The sequence below is a fragment of the Pantherophis guttatus genome, chromosome 16 (genome assembly GCF_059756535.1).
Source record: "Pantherophis guttatus breed Tessera chromosome 16, ASM5975653v1, whole genome shotgun sequence".
NCBI lineage: Eukaryota > Metazoa > Chordata > Lepidosauria > Squamata > Colubridae > Pantherophis > Pantherophis guttatus.
In genome coordinates this window covers 17789767-17807634 of record NC_142078.1, presented here as the reverse complement: position 1 = coordinate 17807634, position 17868 = coordinate 17789767, and positions in this window count along the sequence as shown.

Below are 17868 nucleotides of genomic sequence, written 5' to 3'. Positions count from 1 at the left end.
AAACATTTGGCTTCAAAAAACATTTTGGTTCCTGGGCAGGATTTTTCCTGACCGTGGAGTATAGCCTTTACTTCTCCTGGCACCAAAAAGGCTTGATTTTTAAAAATTTGAAGCAACACCATTTTTAGACATGGAATTTCATCCTAAAACTCATCCTGGTGTCCGTTTTTGCATTTGGTTTCAAAAAAAAAATTTGGCTTCAAAAAACATTTTGGTTCCTGGGCAGGATTTTTCCTGACCGTGGAGTAAAGCCTTTTCTTCTCCTGGCACCAAAAAGGCTTGATTTTTAAAAAGTTGAAGCAACACCATTTTTAGACATGGAATTTCATCCTTAATCTCATCCTGGTGTCCGTTTTTGCATTTGGTTTCAAAAAAAACATTTGGCTTCAAAAAACATTTTGGTTCCTGGGCAGGATTTTTCCTGACCGTGGAGTATAGCCTTTTCTTCTCCTGGCACCAAAAAGGCTTGATTTTTAAAAAGTTGAAGCAACACCATTTTTAGACATGGAATTTCATCCTGAAACTCATCCTGGTGTCCGTTTTTGCATTTGGTTTCAAAAAAAAAATTTGGCTTCAAAAAACATTTTGGTTCCTGGGCAGGATTTTTCCTGACCGTGGAGTAAAGCCTTTTCTTCTCCTGGCACCAAAAAGGCTTGATTTTTAAAAAGTTGAAGCAACACCATTTTTAGACATGGAATTTCATCCTTAATCTCATCCTGGTGTCCGTTTTTGTATTTGGTTTCAAAAAAAAAATTTGGCTTCAAAAAACATTTTGGTTCCTGGGCAGGATTTTTCCTGACCGTGGAGTAAAGCCTTTTCTTCTCCTGGCACCAAAAAGGCTTGATTTTTAAAAAGTTGAAGCAACACCATTTTTAGACATGGAATTTCATCCTTAATCTCATCCTGGTGTCCGTTTTTGCATTTGGTTTCAAAAAAAACATTTGGCTTCAAAAAACATTTTGGTTCCTGGGCAGGATTTTTCCTGACCGTGGAGTATAGCCTTTTCTTCTCCTGGCACCAAAAAGGCTTGATTTTTAAAAAGTTGAAGCAACACCATTTTTAGACATGGAATTTCATCCTGAAACTCATCCTGGTGTCCGTTTTTGCATTTGGTTTCAAAAAAAACATTTGGCTTCAAAAAACATTTTGGTTCCTGGGCAGGATTTTTCCTGACCGTGGAGTAAAGCCTTTTCTTCTCCTGGCACCAAAAAGGCTTGATTTTTAAAAAGTTGAAGCAACACCATTTTTAGACATGGAATTTCATCCTTAATCTCATCCTGGTGTCCGTTTTTGCATTTGGTTTCAAAAAAAACATTTGGCTTCAAAATACATTTTGGTTCCTGGGCAGGATTTTTCCTGACCGTGGAGTATAGCCTTTTCTTCTCCTGGCACCAAAAAGGCTTGATTTTTAAAAAGTTGAAGCAACACCATTTTTAGACATGGAATTTCATCCTGAAACTCATCCTGGTGTCCGTTTTTGCATTTGGTTTCAAAAAAAACATTTGGCTTCAAAAAACATTTTGGTTCCTGGGCAGGATTTTTCCTGACCGTGGAGTATAGCCTTTTCTTCTCCTGGCACCAAAAAGGCTTGATTTTTAAAAAGTTGAAGCAACACCATTTTTAGACATGGAATTTCATCCTGAAACTCATCCTGGTGTCCGTTTTTGCATTTGGTTTCAAAAAAAACATTTGGCTTCAAAAAACATTTTGGTTCCTGGGCAGGATTTTTCCTGACCGTGGAGTAAAGCCTTTTCTTCTCCTGGCACCAAAAAGGCTTGATTTTTAAAAAGTTGAAGCAACACCATTTTTAGACATGGAATTTCATCCTGAAACTCATCCTGGTGTCCGTTTTTGCATTTGGTTTCAAAAAAAAAATTTGGCTTCAAAAAACATTTTGGTTCCTGGGCAGGATTTTTCCTGACCGTGGAGTAAAGCCTTTTCTTCTCCTGGCACCAAAAAGGCTTGATTTTTAAAAAGTTGAAGCAACACCATTTTTAGACATGGAATTTCATCCTTAATCTCATCCTGGTGTCCGTTTTTGCATTTGGTTTCAAAAAAAACATTTGGCTTCAAAATACATTTTGGTTCCTGGGCAGGATTTTTCCTGACCGTGGAGTATAGCCTTTTCTTCTCCTGGCACCAAAAAGGCTTGATTTTTAAAAAGTTGAAGCAACACCATTTTTAGACATGGAATTTCATCCTGAAACTCATCCTGGTGTCCGTTTTTGCATTTGGTTTCAAAAAAAACATTTGGCTTCAAAAAACATTTTGGTTCCTGGGCAGGATTTTTCCTGACCGTGGAGTATAGCCTTTTCTTCTCCTGGCACCAAAAAGGCTTGATTTTTAAAAAGTTGAAGCAACACCATTTTTAGACATGGAATTTCATCCTGAAACTCATCCTGGTGTCCGTTTTTGCATTTGGTTTCAAAAAAAACATTTGGCTTCAAAAAACATTTTGGTTCCTGGGCAGGATTTTTCCTGACCGTGGAGTAAAGCCTTTTCTTCTCCTGGCACCAAAAAGGCTTGATTTTTAAAAAGTTGAAGCAACACCATTTTTAGACATGGAATTTCATCCTTAATCTCATCCTGGTGTCCGTTTTTGCATTTGGTTTCAAAAAAAAAATTTGGCTTCAAAAAACATTTTGGTTCCTGGGCAGGATTTTTCCTGACCGTGGAGTATAGCCTTTTCTTCTCCTGGCACCAAAAAGGCTTGATTTTTAAAAAGTTGAAGCAACACCATTTTTAGACATGGAATTTCATCCTGAAACTCATCCTGGTGTCCGTTTTTGCATTTGGTTTCAAAAAAAAAATTTGGCTTCAAAAAACATTTTGGTTCCTGGGCAGGATTTTTCCTGACCGTGGAGTATAGCCTTTTCTTCTCCTGGCACCAAAAAGGCTTGATTTTTAAAAAGTTGAAGCAACACCATTTTTAGACATGGAATTTCATCCTTAATCTCATCCTGGTGTCCGTTTTTGCATTTGGTTTCAAAAAAAAAATTTGGCTTCAAAAAACATTTTGGTTCCTGGGCAGGATTTTTCCTGACCGTGGAGTAAAGCCTTTTCTTCTCCTGGCACCAAAAAGGCTTGATTTTTAAAAAGTTGAAGCAACACCATTTTTAGACATGGAATTTCATCCTTAATCTCATCCTGGTGTCCGTTTTTGCATTTGGTTTCAAAAAAAAAATTTGGCTTCAAAAAACATTTTGGTTCCTGGGCAGGATTTTTCCTGACCGTGGAGTAAAGCCTTTTCTTCCCCGGCACTAAAAAGGCTTGATTTTTAAAAAGTTGAAGCAACACCATTTTTAGACATGGAATTTCATCCTTAATCTCATCCTGGTGTCAGTTTTTGCATTTGGTTTCAAAAAAAAAAATTTGGCTTCAAAAAACATTTTGGTTCCTGGGCAGGATTTTTCCTGACCGTGGAGTATAGCCTTTTCTTCTCCTGGCACCAAAAAGGCTTGATTTTTAAAAAGTTGAAGCAACACCATTTTTAGACATGGAATTTCATCCTTAATCTCATCCTGGTGTCCGTTTTTGCATTTGGTTTCAAAAAAAACATTTGGCTTCAAAAAACATTTTGGTTCCTGGGCAGGATTTTTCCTGACCGTGGAGTATAGCCTTTACTTCTCCTGGCACCAAAAAGGCTTGATTTTTAAAAATTTGAAGCAACACCATTTTTAGACATGGAATTTCATCCTAAAACTCATCCTGGTGTCCGTTTTTGCATTTGGTTTCAAAAAAAACATTTGGCTTCAAAAAACATTTTGGTTCCTGGGCAGGATTTTTCCTGACCGTGGAGTAAAGCCTTTTCTTCTCCTGGCACCAAAGAGGCTTGATTTTTAAAAAGTTGAAGCAACACCATTTTTAGACATGGAATTTCATCCTTAATCTCATCCTGGTGTCCGTTTTTGCATTTGGTTTCAAAAAAAACATTTGGCTTCAAAAAACATTTTGGTTCCTGGGCAGGATTTTTCCTGACCGTGGAGTAAAGCCTTTTCTTCTCCTGGCACCAAAAAGGCTTGATTTTTAAAAAGTTGAAGCAACACCATTTTTAGACATGGAATTTCATCCTTAATCTCATCCTGGTGTCCGTTTTTGCATTTGGTTTCAAAAAAAACATTTGGCTTCAAAAAACATTTTGGTTCCTGGGCAGGATTTTTCCTGACCGTGGAGTAAAGCCTTTTCTTCTCCTGGCACCAAAAAGGCTTGATTTTTAAAAAGTTGAAGCAACACCATTTTTAGACATGGAATTTCATCCTTAATCTCATCCTGGTGTCCGTTTTTGCATTTGGTTTCAAAAAAAACATTTGGCTTCAAAAAACATTTTGGTTCCTGGGCAGGATTTTTCCTGACCGTGGAGTAAAGCCTTTTCTTCTCCTGGCACCAAAGAGGCTTGATTTTTAAAAAGTTGAAGCAACACCATTTTTAGACATCGAATTTCATCCTGAAACTCATCCTGGTGTCCGTTTTTGCATTTGGTTTCAAAAAAAACATTTGGCTTCAAAAAACATTTTGGTTCCTGGGCAGGATTTTTCCTGACCGTGGAGTAAAGCCTTTTCTTCTCCTGGCACCAAAAAGGCTTGATTTTTAAAAAGTTGAAGCAACACCATTTTTAGACATGGAATTTCATCCTTAATCTCATCCTGGTGTCCGTTTTTGCATTTGGTTTCAAAAAAAACATTTGGCTTCAAAAAACATTTTGGTTCCTGGGCAGGATTTTTCCTGACCGTGGAGTAAAGCCTTTTCTTCTCCTGGCACCAAAAAGGCTTGATTTTTAAAAAGTTGAAGCAACACCATTTTTAGACATGGAATTTCATCCTTAATCTCATCCTGGTGTCCGTTTTTGCATTTGGTTTCAAAAAAAACATTTGGCTTCAAAAAACATTTTGGTTCCTGGGCAGGATTTTTCCTGACCGTGGAGTAAAGCCTTTTCTTCTCCTGGCACCAAAAAGGCTTGATTTTTAAAAAGTTGAAGCAACACCATTTTTAGACATGGAATTTCATCCTTAATCTCATCCTGGTGTCCGTTTTTGCATTTGGTTTCAAAAAAAACATTTGGCTTCAAAAAACATTTTGGTTCCTGGGCAGGATTTTTCCTGACCGTGGAGTAAAGCCTTTTCTTCTCCTGGCACCAAAAAGGCTTGATTTTTAAAAAGTTGAAGCAACACCATTTTTAGACATGGAATTTCATCCTTAATCTCATCCTGGTGTCCGTTTTTGCATTTGGTTTCAAAAAAAACATTTGGCTTCAAAAAACATTTTGGTTCCTGGGCAGGATTTTTCCTGACCGTGGAGTAAAGCCTTTTCTTCTCCTGGCACCAAAAAGGCTTGATTTTTAAAAAGTTGAAGCAACACCATTTTTAGACATGGAATTTCATCCTTAATCTCATCCTGGTGTCCGTTTTTGCATTTGGTTTCAAAAAAAACATTTGGCTTCAAAAAACATTTTGGTTCCTGGGCAGGATTTTTCCTGACCGTGGAGTAAAGCCTTTTCTTCTCCTGGCACCAAAAAGGCTTGATTTTTAAAAAGTTGAAGCAACACCATTTTTAGACATGGAATTTCATCCTTAATCTCATCCTGGTGTCCGTTTTTGCATTTGGTTTCAAAAAAAACATTTGGCTTCAAAAAACATTTTGGTTCCTGGGCAGGATTTTTCCTGACCGTGGAGTAAAGCCTTTTCTTCTCCTGGCACCAAAGAGGCTTGATTTTTAAAAAGTTGAAGCAACACCATTTTTAGACATCGAATTTCATCCTGAAACTCATCCTGGTGTCCGTTTTTGCATTTGGTTTCAAAAAAAACATTTGGCTTCAAAAAACATTTTGGTTCCTGGGCAGGATTTTTCCTGACCGTGGAGTAAAGCCTTTTCTTCTCCTGGCACCAAAAAGGCTTGATTTTTAAAAAGTTGAAGCAACACCATTTTTAGACATGGAATTTCATCCTTAATCTCATCCTGGTGTCCGTTTTTGCATTTGGTTTCAAAAAAAACATTTGGCTTCAAAAAACATTTTGGTTCCTGGGCAGGATTTTTCCTGACCGTGGAGTAAAAGCCTTTTCTTCTCCTGGCACCAAAAAGGCTTGATTTTTAAAAAGTTGAAGCAACACCATTTTTAGACATGGAATTTCATCCTTAATCTCATCCTGGTGTCCGTTTTTGCATTTGGTTTCAAAAAAAACATTTGGCTTCAAAAAACATTTTGGTTCCTGGGCAGGATTTTTCCTGACCGTGGAGTAAAGCCTTTTCTTCTCCTGGCACCAAAAAGGCTTGATTTTTAAAAAGTTGAAGCAACACCATTTTAAGACATGGAATTTCATCCTTAATCTCATCCTGGTGTCCGTTTTTGCATTTGGTTTCAAAAAAAACATTTGGCTTCAAAAAACATTTTGGTTCCTGGGCAGGATTTTTCCTGACCGTGGAGTATAGCCTTTTCTTCTCCTGGCACCAAAAAGGCTTGATTTTTAAAAATTTGAAGCAACACCATTTTTAGACATGGAATTTCATCCTGAAACTCATCCTGGTGTCCGTTTTTGCATTTGGTTTCAAAAAAAAAATTTGGCTTCAAAAAACATTTTGGTTCCTGGGCAGGATTTTTCCTGACCGTGGAGTAAAGCCTTTTCTTCTCCTGGCACCAAAAAGGCTTGATTTTTAAAAAGTTGAAGCAACACCATTTTTAGACATGGAATTTCATCCTTAATCTCATCCTGGTGTCCGTTTTTGCATTTGGTTTCAAAAAAAAAATTTGGCTTCAAAAAACATTTTGGTTCCTGGGCAGGATTTTTCCTGACCGTGGAGTAAAGCCTTTTCTTCTCCTGGCACCAAAAAGGCTTGATTTTTAAAAAGTTGAAGCAACACCATTTTTAGACATGGAATTTCATCCTTAATCTCATCCTGGTGTCCGTTTTTACATTTGGTTTCAAAAAAAAAATTTGGCTTCAAAAAACATTTTGGTTCCTGGGCAGGATTTTTCCTGACCGTGGAGTAAAGCCTTTTCTTCTCCTGGCACCAAAAAGGCTTGATTTTTAAAAAGTTGAAGCAACACCATTTTTAGACATGGAATTTCATCCTTAATCTCATCCTGGTGTCCGTTTTTGCATTTGGTTTCAAAAAAAAAATTTGGCTTCAAAAAACATTTTGGTTCCTGGGCAGGATTTTTCCTGACCGTGGAGTATAGCCTTTTCTTCTCCTGGCACCAAAAAGGCTTGATTTTTAAAAAGTTGAAGCAACACCATTTTTAGACATCGAATTTCATCCTGAAACTCATCCTGGTGTCCGTTTTTGCATTTGGTTTCAAAAAAAACATTTGGCTTCAAAAAACATTTTGGTTCCTGGGCAGGATTTTTCCTGACCGTGGAGTAAAGCCTTTTCTTCTCCTGGCACCAAAAAGGCTTGATTTTTAAAAAGTTGAAGCAACACCATTTTTAGACATGGAATTTCATCCTTAATCTCATCCTGGTGTCCGTTTTTGCATTTGGTTTCAAAAAAAACATTTGGCTTCAAAAAACATTTTGGTTCCTGGGCAGGATTTTTCCTGACCGTGGAGTAAAGCCTTTTCTTCTCCTGGCACCAAAAAGGCTTGATTTTTAAAAAGTTGAAGCAACACCATTTTTAGACATGGAATTTCATCCTGAAACTCATCCTGGTGTCCGTTTTTGCATTTGGTTTCAAAAAAAAAATTTGGCTTCAAAAAACATTTTGGTTCCTGGGCAGGATTTTTCCTGACCGTGGAGTAAAGCCTTTTCTTCTCCTGGCACCAAAAAGGCTTGATTTTTAAAAAGTTGAAGCAACACCATTTTTAGACATGGAATTTCATCCTTAATCTCATCCTGGTGTCCGTTTTTGCATTTGGTTTCAAAAAAAACATTTGGCTTCAAAAAACATTTTGGTTCCTGGGCAGGATTTTTCCTGACCGTGGAGTAAAGCCTTTTCTTCTCCTGGCACCAAAGAGGCTTGATTTTTAAAAAGTTGAAGCAACACCATTTTTAGACATCGAATTTCATCCTGAAACTCATCCTGGTGTCCGTTTTTGCATTTGGTTTCAAAAAAAACATTTGGCTTCAAAAAACATTTTGGTTCCTGGGCAGGATTTTTCCTGACCGTGGAGTAAAGCCTTTTCTTCTCCTGGCACCAAAAAGGCTTGATTTTTAAAAAGTTGAAGCAACACCATTTTTAGACATGGAATTTCATCCTTAATCTCATCCTGGTGTCCGTTTTTGCATTTGGTTTCAAAAAAAACATTTGGCTTCAAAAAACATTTTGGTTCCTGGGCAGGATTTTTCCTGACCGTGGAGTAAAGCCTTTTCTTCTCCTGGCACCAAAAAGGCTTGATTTTTAAAAAGTTGAAGCAACACCATTTTTAGACATGGAATTTCATCCTTAATCTCATCCTGGTGTCCGTTTTTGCATTTGGTTTCAAAAAAAACATTTGGCTTCAAAAAACATTTTGGTTCCTGGGCAGGATTTTTCCTGACCGTGGAGTAAAGCCTTTTCTTCTCCTGGCACCAAAAAGGCTTGATTTTTAAAAAGTTGAAGCAACACCATTTTAAGACATGGAATTTCATCCTTAATCTCATCCTGGTGTCCGTTTTTGCATTTGGTTTCAAAAAAAACATTTGGCTTCAAAAAACATTTTGGTTCCTGGGCAGGATTTTTCCTGACCGTGGAGTATAGCCTTTTCTTCTCCTGGCACCAAAAAGGCTTGATTTTTAAAAATTTGAAGCAACACCATTTTTAGACATGGAATTTCATCCTGAAACTCATCCTGGTGTCCGTTTTTGCATTTGGTTTCAAAAAAAAAATTTGGCTTCAAAAAACATTTTGGTTCCTGGGCAGGATTTTTCCTGACCGTGGAGTAAAGCCTTTTCTTCTCCTGGCACCAAAAAGGCTTGATTTTTAAAAAGTTGAAGCAACACCATTTTTAGACATGGAATTTCATCCTTAATCTCATCCTGGTGTCCGTTTTTGCATTTGGTTTCAAAAAAAAAATTTGGCTTCAAAAAACATTTTGGTTCCTGGGCAGGATTTTTCCTGACCGTGGAGTAAAGCCTTTTCTTCTCCTGGCACCAAAAAGGCTTGATTTTTAAAAAGTTGAAGCAACACCATTTTTAGACATGGAATTTCATCCTTAATCTCATCCTGGTGTCCGTTTTTACATTTGGTTTCAAAAAAAAAATTTGGCTTCAAAAAACATTTTGGTTCCTGGGCAGGATTTTTCCTGACCGTGGAGTAAAGCCTTTTCTTCTCCTGGCACCAAAAAGGCTTGATTTTTAAAAAGTTGAAGCAACACCATTTTAAGACATGGAATTTCATCCTTAATCTCATCCTGGTGTCCGTTTTTGCATTTGGTTTCAAAAAAAACATTTGGCTTCAAAAAACATTTTGGTTCCTGGGCAGGATTTTTCCTGACCGTGGAGTATAGCCTTTTCTTCTCCTGGCACCAAAAAGGCTTGATTTTTAAAAATTTGAAGCAACACCATTTTTAGACATGGAATTTCATCCTGAAACTCATCCTGGTGTCCGTTTTTGCATTTGGTTTCAAAAAAAAAATTTGGCTTCAAAAAACATTTTGGTTCCTGGGCAGGATTTTTCCTGACCGTGGAGTAAAGCCTTTTCTTCTCCTGGCACCAAAAAGGCTTGATTTTTAAAAAGTTGAAGCAACACCATTTTTAGACATGGAATTTCATCCTTAATCTCATCCTGGTGTCCGTTTTTGCATTTGGTTTCAAAAAAAAAATTTGGCTTCAAAAAACATTTTGGTTCCTGGGCAGGATTTTTCCTGACCGTGGAGTAAAGCCTTTTCTTCTCCTGGCACCAAAAAGGCTTGATTTTTAAAAAGTTGAAGCAACACCATTTTTAGACATGGAATTTCATCCTTAATCTCATCCTGGTGTCCGTTTTTACATTTGGTTTCAAAAAAAAAATTTGGCTTCAAAAAACATTTTGGTTCCTGGGCAGGATTTTTCCTGACCGTGGAGTAAAGCCTTTTCTTCTCCTGGCACCAAAAAGGCTTGATTTTTAAAAAGTTGAAGCAACACCATTTTAAGACATGGAATTTCATCCTTAATCTCATCCTGGTGTCCGTTTTTGCATTTGGTTTCAAAAAAAACATTTGGCTTCAAAAAACATTTTGGTTCCTGGGCAGGATTTTTCCTGACCGTGGAGTATAGCCTTTTCTTCTCCTGGCACCAAAAAGGCTTGATTTTTAAAAATTTGAAGCAACACCATTTTTAGACATGGAATTTCATCCTGAAACTCATCCTGGTGTCCGTTTTTGCATTTGGTTTCAAAAAAAAAATTTGGCTTCAAAAAACATTTTGGTTCCTGGGCAGGATTTTTCCTGACCGTGGAGTAAAGCCTTTTCTTCTCCTGGCACCAAAAAGGCTTGATTTTTAAAAAGTTGAAGCAACACCATTTTTAGACATGGAATTTCATCCTTAATCTCATCCTGGTGTCCGTTTTTGCATTTGGTTTCAAAAAAAAAATTTAGCTTCAAAAAACATTTTGGTTCCTGGGCAGGATTTTTCCTGACCGTGGAGTAAAGCCTTTTCTTCTCCTGGCACCAAAAAGGCTTGATTTTTAAAAAGTTGAAGCAACACCATTTTTAGACATGGAATTTCATCCTTAATCTCATCCTGGTGTCCGTTTTTACATTTGGTTTCAAAAAAAAAATTTGGCTTCAAAAAACATTTTGGTTCCTGGGCAGGATTTTTCCTGACCGTGGAGTAAAGCCTTTTCTTCTCCTGGCACCAAAAAGGCTTGATTTTTAAAAAGTTGAAGCAACACCATTTTTAGACATGGAATTTCATCCTTAATCTCATCCTGGTGTCCGTTTTTGCATTTGGTTTCAAAAAAAACATTTGGCTTCAAAAAACATTTTGGTTCCTGGGCAGGATTTTTCCTGACCGTGGAGTATAGCCTTTTCTTCTCCTGGCACCAAAAAGGCTTGATTTTTAAAAAGTTGAAGCAACACCATTTTTAGACATGGAATTTCATCCTGAAACTCATCCTGGTGTCCGTTTTTGCATTTGGTTTCAAAAAAAACATTTGGCTTCAAAAAACATTTTGGTTCCTGGGCAGGATTTTTCCTGACCGTGGAGTAAAGCCTTTTCTTCTCCTGGCACCAAAAAGGCTTGATTTTTAAAAAGTTGAAGCAACACCATTTTTAGACATGGAATTTCATCCTTAATCTCATCCTGGTGTCCGTTTTTGCATTTGGTTTCAAAAAAAACATTTGGCTTCAAAATACATTTTGGTTCCTGGGCAGGATTTTTCCTGACCGTGGAGTATAGCCTTTTCTTCTCCTGGCACCAAAAAGGCTTGATTTTTAAAAAGTTGAAGCAACACCATTTTTAGACATGGAATTTCATCCTGAAACTCATCCTGGTGTCCGTTTTTGCATTTGGTTTCAAAAAAAACATTTGGCTTCAAAAAACATTTTGGTTCCTGGGCAGGATTTTTCCTGACCGTGGAGTATAGCCTTTTCTTCTCCTGGCACCAAAAAGGCTTGATTTTTAAAAAGTTGAAGCAACACCATTTTTAGACATGGAATTTCATCCTGAAACTCATCCTGGTGTCCGTTTTTGCATTTGGTTTCAAAAAAAAAATTTGGCTTCAAAAAACATTTTGGTTCCTGGGCAGGATTTTTCCTGACCGTGGAGTAAAGCCTTTTCTTCTCCTGGCACCAAAAAGGCTTGATTTTTAAAAAGTTGAAGCAACACCATTTTTAGACATGGAATTTCATCCTTAATCTCATCCTGGTGTCCGTTTTTGCATTTGGTTTCAAAAAAAACATTTGGCTTCAAAAAACATTTTGGTTCCTGGGCAGGATTTTTCCTGACCGTGGAGTAAAGCCTTTTCTTCTCCTGGCACCAAAAAGGCTTGATTTTTAAAAAGTTGAAGCAACACCATTTTAAGACATGGAATTTCATCCTTAATCTCATCCTGGTGTCCGTTTTTGCATTTGGTTTCAAAAAAAACATTTGGCTTCAAAAAACATTTTGGTTCCTGGGCAGGATTTTTCCTGACCGTGGAGTATAGCCTTTTCTTCTCCTGGCACCAAAAAGGCTTGATTTTTAAAAATTTGAAGCAACACCATTTTTAGACATGGAATTTCATCCTGAAACTCATCCTGGTGTCCGTTTTTGCATTTGGTTTCAAAAAAAAAATTTGGCTTCAAAAAACATTTTGGTTCCTGGGCAGGATTTTTCCTGACCGTGGAGTAAAGCCTTTTCTTCTCCTGGCACCAAAAAGGCTTGATTTTTAAAAAGTTGAAGCAACACCATTTTTAGACATGGAATTTCATCCTTAATCTCATCCTGGTGTCCGTTTTTGCATTTGGTTTCAAAAAAAAAATTTGGCTTCAAAAAACATTTTGGTTCCTGGGCAGGATTTTTCCTGACCGTGGAGTAAAGCCTTTTCTTCTCCTGGCACCAAAAAGGCTTGATTTTTAAAAAGTTGAAGCAACACCATTTTTAGACATGGAATTTCATCCTTAATCTCATCCTGGTGTCCGTTTTTACATTTGGTTTCAAAAAAAAAATTTGGCTTCAAAAAACATTTTGGTTCCTGGGCAGGATTTTTCCTGACCGTGGAGTAAAGCCTTTTCTTCTCCTGGCACCAAAAAGGCTTGATTTTTAAAAAGTTGAAGCAACACCATTTTAAGACATGGAATTTCATCCTTAATCTCATCCTGGTGTCCGTTTTTGCATTTGGTTTCAAAAAAAACATTTGGCTTCAAAAAACATTTTGGTTCCTGGGCAGGATTTTTCCTGACCGTGGAGTATAGCCTTTTCTTCTCCTGGCACCAAAAAGGCTTGATTTTTAAAAATTTGAAGCAACACCATTTTTAGACATGGAATTTCATCCTGAAACTCATCCTGGTGTCCGTTTTTGCATTTGGTTTCAAAAAAAAAATTTGGCTTCAAAAAACATTTTGGTTCCTGGGCAGGATTTTTCCTGACCGTGGAGTAAAGCCTTTTCTTCTCCTGGCACCAAAAAGGCTTGATTTTTAAAAAGTTGAAGCAACACCATTTTTAGACATGGAATTTCATCCTTAATCTCATCCTGGTGTCCGTTTTTGCATTTGGTTTCAAAAAAAAAATTTAGCTTCAAAAAACATTTTGGTTCCTGGGCAGGATTTTTCCTGACCGTGGAGTAAAGCCTTTTCTTCTCCTGGCACCAAAAAGGCTTGATTTTTAAAAAGTTGAAGCAACACCATTTTTAGACATGGAATTTCATCCTTAATCTCATCCTGGTGTCCGTTTTTACATTTGGTTTCAAAAAAAAAATTTGGCTTCAAAAAACATTTTGGTTCCTGGGCAGGATTTTTCCTGACCGTGGAGTAAAGCCTTTTCTTCTCCTGGCACCAAAAAGGCTTGATTTTTAAAAAGTTGAAGCAACACCATTTTTAGACATGGAATTTCATCCTTAATCTCATCCTGGTGTCCGTTTTTGCATTTGGTTTCAAAAAAAAAATTTGGCTTCAAAAAACATTTTGGTTCCTGGGCAGGATTTTTCCTGACCGTGGAGTATAGCCTTTTCTTCTCCTGGCACCAAAAAGGCTTGATTTTTAAAAAGTTGAAGCAACACCATTTTTAGACATCGAATTTCATCCTGAAACTCATCCTGGTGTCCGTTTTTGCATTTGGTTTCAAAAAAAACATTTGGCTTCAAAAAACATTTTGGTTCCTGGGCAGGATTTTTCCTGACCGTGGAGTAAAGCCTTTTCTTCTCCTGGCACCAAAAAGGCTTGATTTTTAAAAAGTTGAAGCAACACCATTTTTAGACATGGAATTTCATCCTTAATCTCATCCTGGTGTCCGTTTTTGCATTTGGTTTCAAAAAAAACATTTGGCTTCAAAAAACATTTTGGTTCCTGGGCAGGATTTTTCCTGACCGTGGAGTAAAGCCTTTTCTTCTCCTGGCACCAAAAAGGCTTGATTTTTAAAAAGTTGAAGCAACACCATTTTTAGACATGGAATTTCATCCTGAAACTCATCCTGGTGTCCGTTTTTGCATTTGGTTTCAAAAAAAAAATTTGGCTTCAAAAAACATTTTGGTTCCTGGGCAGGATTTTTCCTGACCGTGGAGTAAAGCCTTTTCTTCTCCTGGCACCAAAAAGGCTTGATTTTTAAAAAGTTGAAGCAACACCATTTTTAGACATGGAATTTCATCCTTAATCTCATCCTGGTGTCCGTTTTTGCATTTGGTTTCAAAAAAAAAATTTGGCTTCAAAAAACATTTTGGTTCCTGGGCAGGATTTTTCCTGACCGTGGAGTAAAGCCTTTTCTTCTCCTGGCACCAAAAAGGCTTGATTTTTAAAAAGTTGAAGCAACACCATTTTTAGACATGGAATTTCATCCTTAATCTCATCCTGGTGTCAGTTTTTGCATTTGGTTTCAAAAAAAACATTTGGCTTCAAAAAACATTTTGGTTCCTGGGCAGGATTTTTCCTGACCGTGGAGTAAAGCCTTTTCTTCTCCTGGCACCAAAAAGGCTTGATTTTTAAAAAGTTGAAGCAACACCATTTTTAGACATGGAATTTCATCCTTAATCTCATCCTGGTGTCCGTTTTTGCATTTGGTTTCAAAAAAAAAATTTGGCTTCAAAAAACATTTTGGTTCCTGGGCAGGATTTTTCCTGACCGTGGAGTAAAGCCTTTTCTTCTCCTGGCACCAAAAAGGCTTGATTTTTAAAAAGTTGAAGCAACACCATTTTTAGACATGGAATTTCATCCTTAATCTCATCCTGGTGTCCGTTTTTACATTTGGTTTAAAAAAAAAATTTGGCTTCAAAAAACATTTTGGTTCCTGGGCAGGATTTTTCCTGACCGTGGAGTAAAGCCTTTTCTTCTCCTGGCACCAAAAAGGCTTGATTTTTAAAAAGTTGAAGCAACACCATTTTTAGACATGGAATTTCATCCTTAATCTCATCCTGGTGTCCGTTTTTGCATTTGGTTTCAAAAAAAACATTTGGCTTCAAAAAACATTTTGGTTCCTGGGCAGGATTTTTCCTGACCGTGGAGTAAAGCCTTTTCTTCTCCTGGCACCAAAAAGGCTTGATTTTTAAAAAGTTGAAGCAACACCATTTTTAGACATGGAATTTCATCCTGAAACTCATCCTGGTGTCCGTTTTTGCATTTGGTTTCAAAAAAAACATTTGGCTTCAAAAAACATTTTGGTTCCTGGGCAGGATTTTTCCTGACCGTGGAGTAAAGCCTTTTCTTCTCCTGGCACCAAAAAGGCTTGATTTTTAAAAAGTTGAAGCAACACCATTTTTAGACATGGAATTTCATCCTTAATCTCATCCTGGTGTCCGTTTTTACATTTGGTTTAAAAAAAAAATTTGGCTTCAAAAAACATTTTGGTTCCTGGGCAGGATTTTTCCTGACCGTGGAGTAAAGCCTTTTCTTCTCCTGGCACCAAAAAGGCTTGATTTTTAAAAAGTTGAAGCAACACCATTTTTAGACATGGAATTTCATCCTTAATCTCATCCTGGTGTCCGTTTTTGCATTTGGTTTCAAAAAAAACATTTGGCTTCAAAAAACATTTTGGTTCCTGGGCAGGATTTTTCCTGACCGTGGAGTAAAGCCTTTTCTTCTCCTGGCACCAAAAAGGCTTGATTTTTAAAAAGTTGAAGCAACACCATTTTTAGACATGGAATTTCATCCTGAAACTCATCCTGGTGTCCGTTTTTGCATTTGGTTTCAAAAAAAACATTTGGCTTCAAAAAACATTTTGGTTCCTGGGCAGGATTTTTCCTGACCGTGGAGTAAAGCCTTTTCTTCTCCTGGCACCAAAAAGGCTTGATTTTTAAAAAGTTGAAGCAACACCATTTTTAGGCATGGAATTTCATCCTTAATCTCATCCTGGTGTCCGTTTTTGCATTTGGTTTCAAAAAAAAAATTTGGCTTCAAAAAACATTTTGGTTCCTGGGCAGGATTTTTCCTGACCGTGGAGTAAAGCCTTTTCTTCTCCTGGCACCAAAAAGGCTTGATTTTTAAAAAGTTGAAGCAACACCATTTTTAGACATGGAATTTCATCCTTAATCTCATCCTGGTTTCCGTTTTTACATTTGGTTTAAAAAAAAAATTTGGCTTCAAAAAACATTTTGGTTCCTGGGCAGGATTTTTCCTGACCGTGGAGTAAAGCCTTTTCTTCTCCTGGCACCAAAAAGGCTTGATTTTTAAAAAGTTGAAGCAACACCATTTTTAGACATGGAATTTCATCCTTAATCTCATCCTGGTGTCCGTTTTTGCATTTGGTTTCAAAAAAAACATTTGGCTTCAAAAAACATTTTGGTTCCTGGGCAGGATTTTTCCTGACCGTGGAGTAAAGCCTTTTCTTCTCCTGGCACCAAAAAGGCTTGATTTTTAAAAAGTTGAAGCAACACCATTTTTAGACATGGAATTTCATCCTGAAACTCATCCTGGTGTCCGTTTTTGCATTTGGTTTCAAAAAAAACATTTGGCTTCAAAAAACATTTTGGTTCCTGGGCAGGATTTTTCCTGACCGTGGAGTAAAGCCTTTTCTTCTCCTGGCACCAAAAAGGCTTGATTTTTAAAAAGTTGAAGCAACACCATTTTTAGGCATGGAATTTCATCCTTAATCTCATCCTGGTGTCCGTTTTTGCATTTGGTTTCAAAAAAAAAATTTGGCTTCAAAAAACATTTTGGTTCCTGGGCAGGATTTTTCCTGACCGTGGAGTAAAGCCTTTTCTTCTCCTGGCACCAAAAAGGCTTGATTTTTAAAAAGTTGAAGCAACACCATTTTTAGACATGGAATTTCATCCTTAATCTCATCCTGGTGTCAGTTTTTGCATTTGGTTTCAAAAAAAAAATTTGGCTTCAAAAAACATTTTGGTTCCTGGGCAGGATTTTTCCTGACCGTGGAGTAAAGCCTTTTCTTCTCCTGGCACCAAAAAGGCTTGATTTTTAAAAAGTTGAAGCAACACCATTTTTAGACATGGAATTTCATCCTTAATCTCATCCTGGTGTCCGTTTTTGCATTTGGTTTCAAAAAAAACATTTGGCTTCAAAAAACATTTTGGTTCCTGGGCAGGATTTTTCCTGACCGTGGAGTATAGCCTTTTCTTCTCCTGGCACCAAAAAGGCTTGATTTTTAAAAAGTTGAAGCAACACCATTTTTAGACATGGAATTTCATCCTTAATCTCATCCTGGTGTCCGTTTTTGCATTTGGTTTCAAAAAAAAAATTTGGCTTCAAAAAACATTTTGGTTCCTGGGCAGGATTTTTCCTGACCGTGGAGTAAAGCCTTTTCTTCTCCTGGCACCAAAAAGGCTTGATTTTTAAAAAGTTGAAGCAACACCATTTTTAGACATGGAATTTCATCCTTAATCTCATCCTGGTGTCCGTTTTTACATTTGGTTTCAAAAAAAAAATTTGGCTTCAAAAAACATTTTGGTTCCTGGGCAGGATTTTTCCTGACCGTGGAGTAAAGCCTTTTCTTCTCCTGGCACCAAAAAGGCTTGATTTTTAAAAAGTTGAAGCAACACCATTTTTAGACATGGAATTTCATCCTTAATCTCATCCTGGTGTCCGTTTTTGCATTTGGTTTCAAAAAAAACATTTGGCTTCAAAAAACATTTTGGTTCCTGGGCAGGATTTTTCCTGACCGTGGAGTATAGCCTTTTCTTCTCCTGGCACCAAAAAGGCTTGATTTTTAAAAAGTTGAAGCAACACCATTTTTAGACATGGAATTTCATCCTTAATCTCATCCTGGTGTCCGTTTTTGCATTTGGTTTCAAAAAAAAAATTTGGCTTCAAAAAACATTTTGGTTCCTGGGCAGGATTTTTCCTGACCGTGGAGTAAAGCCTTTTCTTCTCCTGGCACCAAAAAGGCTTGATTTTTAAAA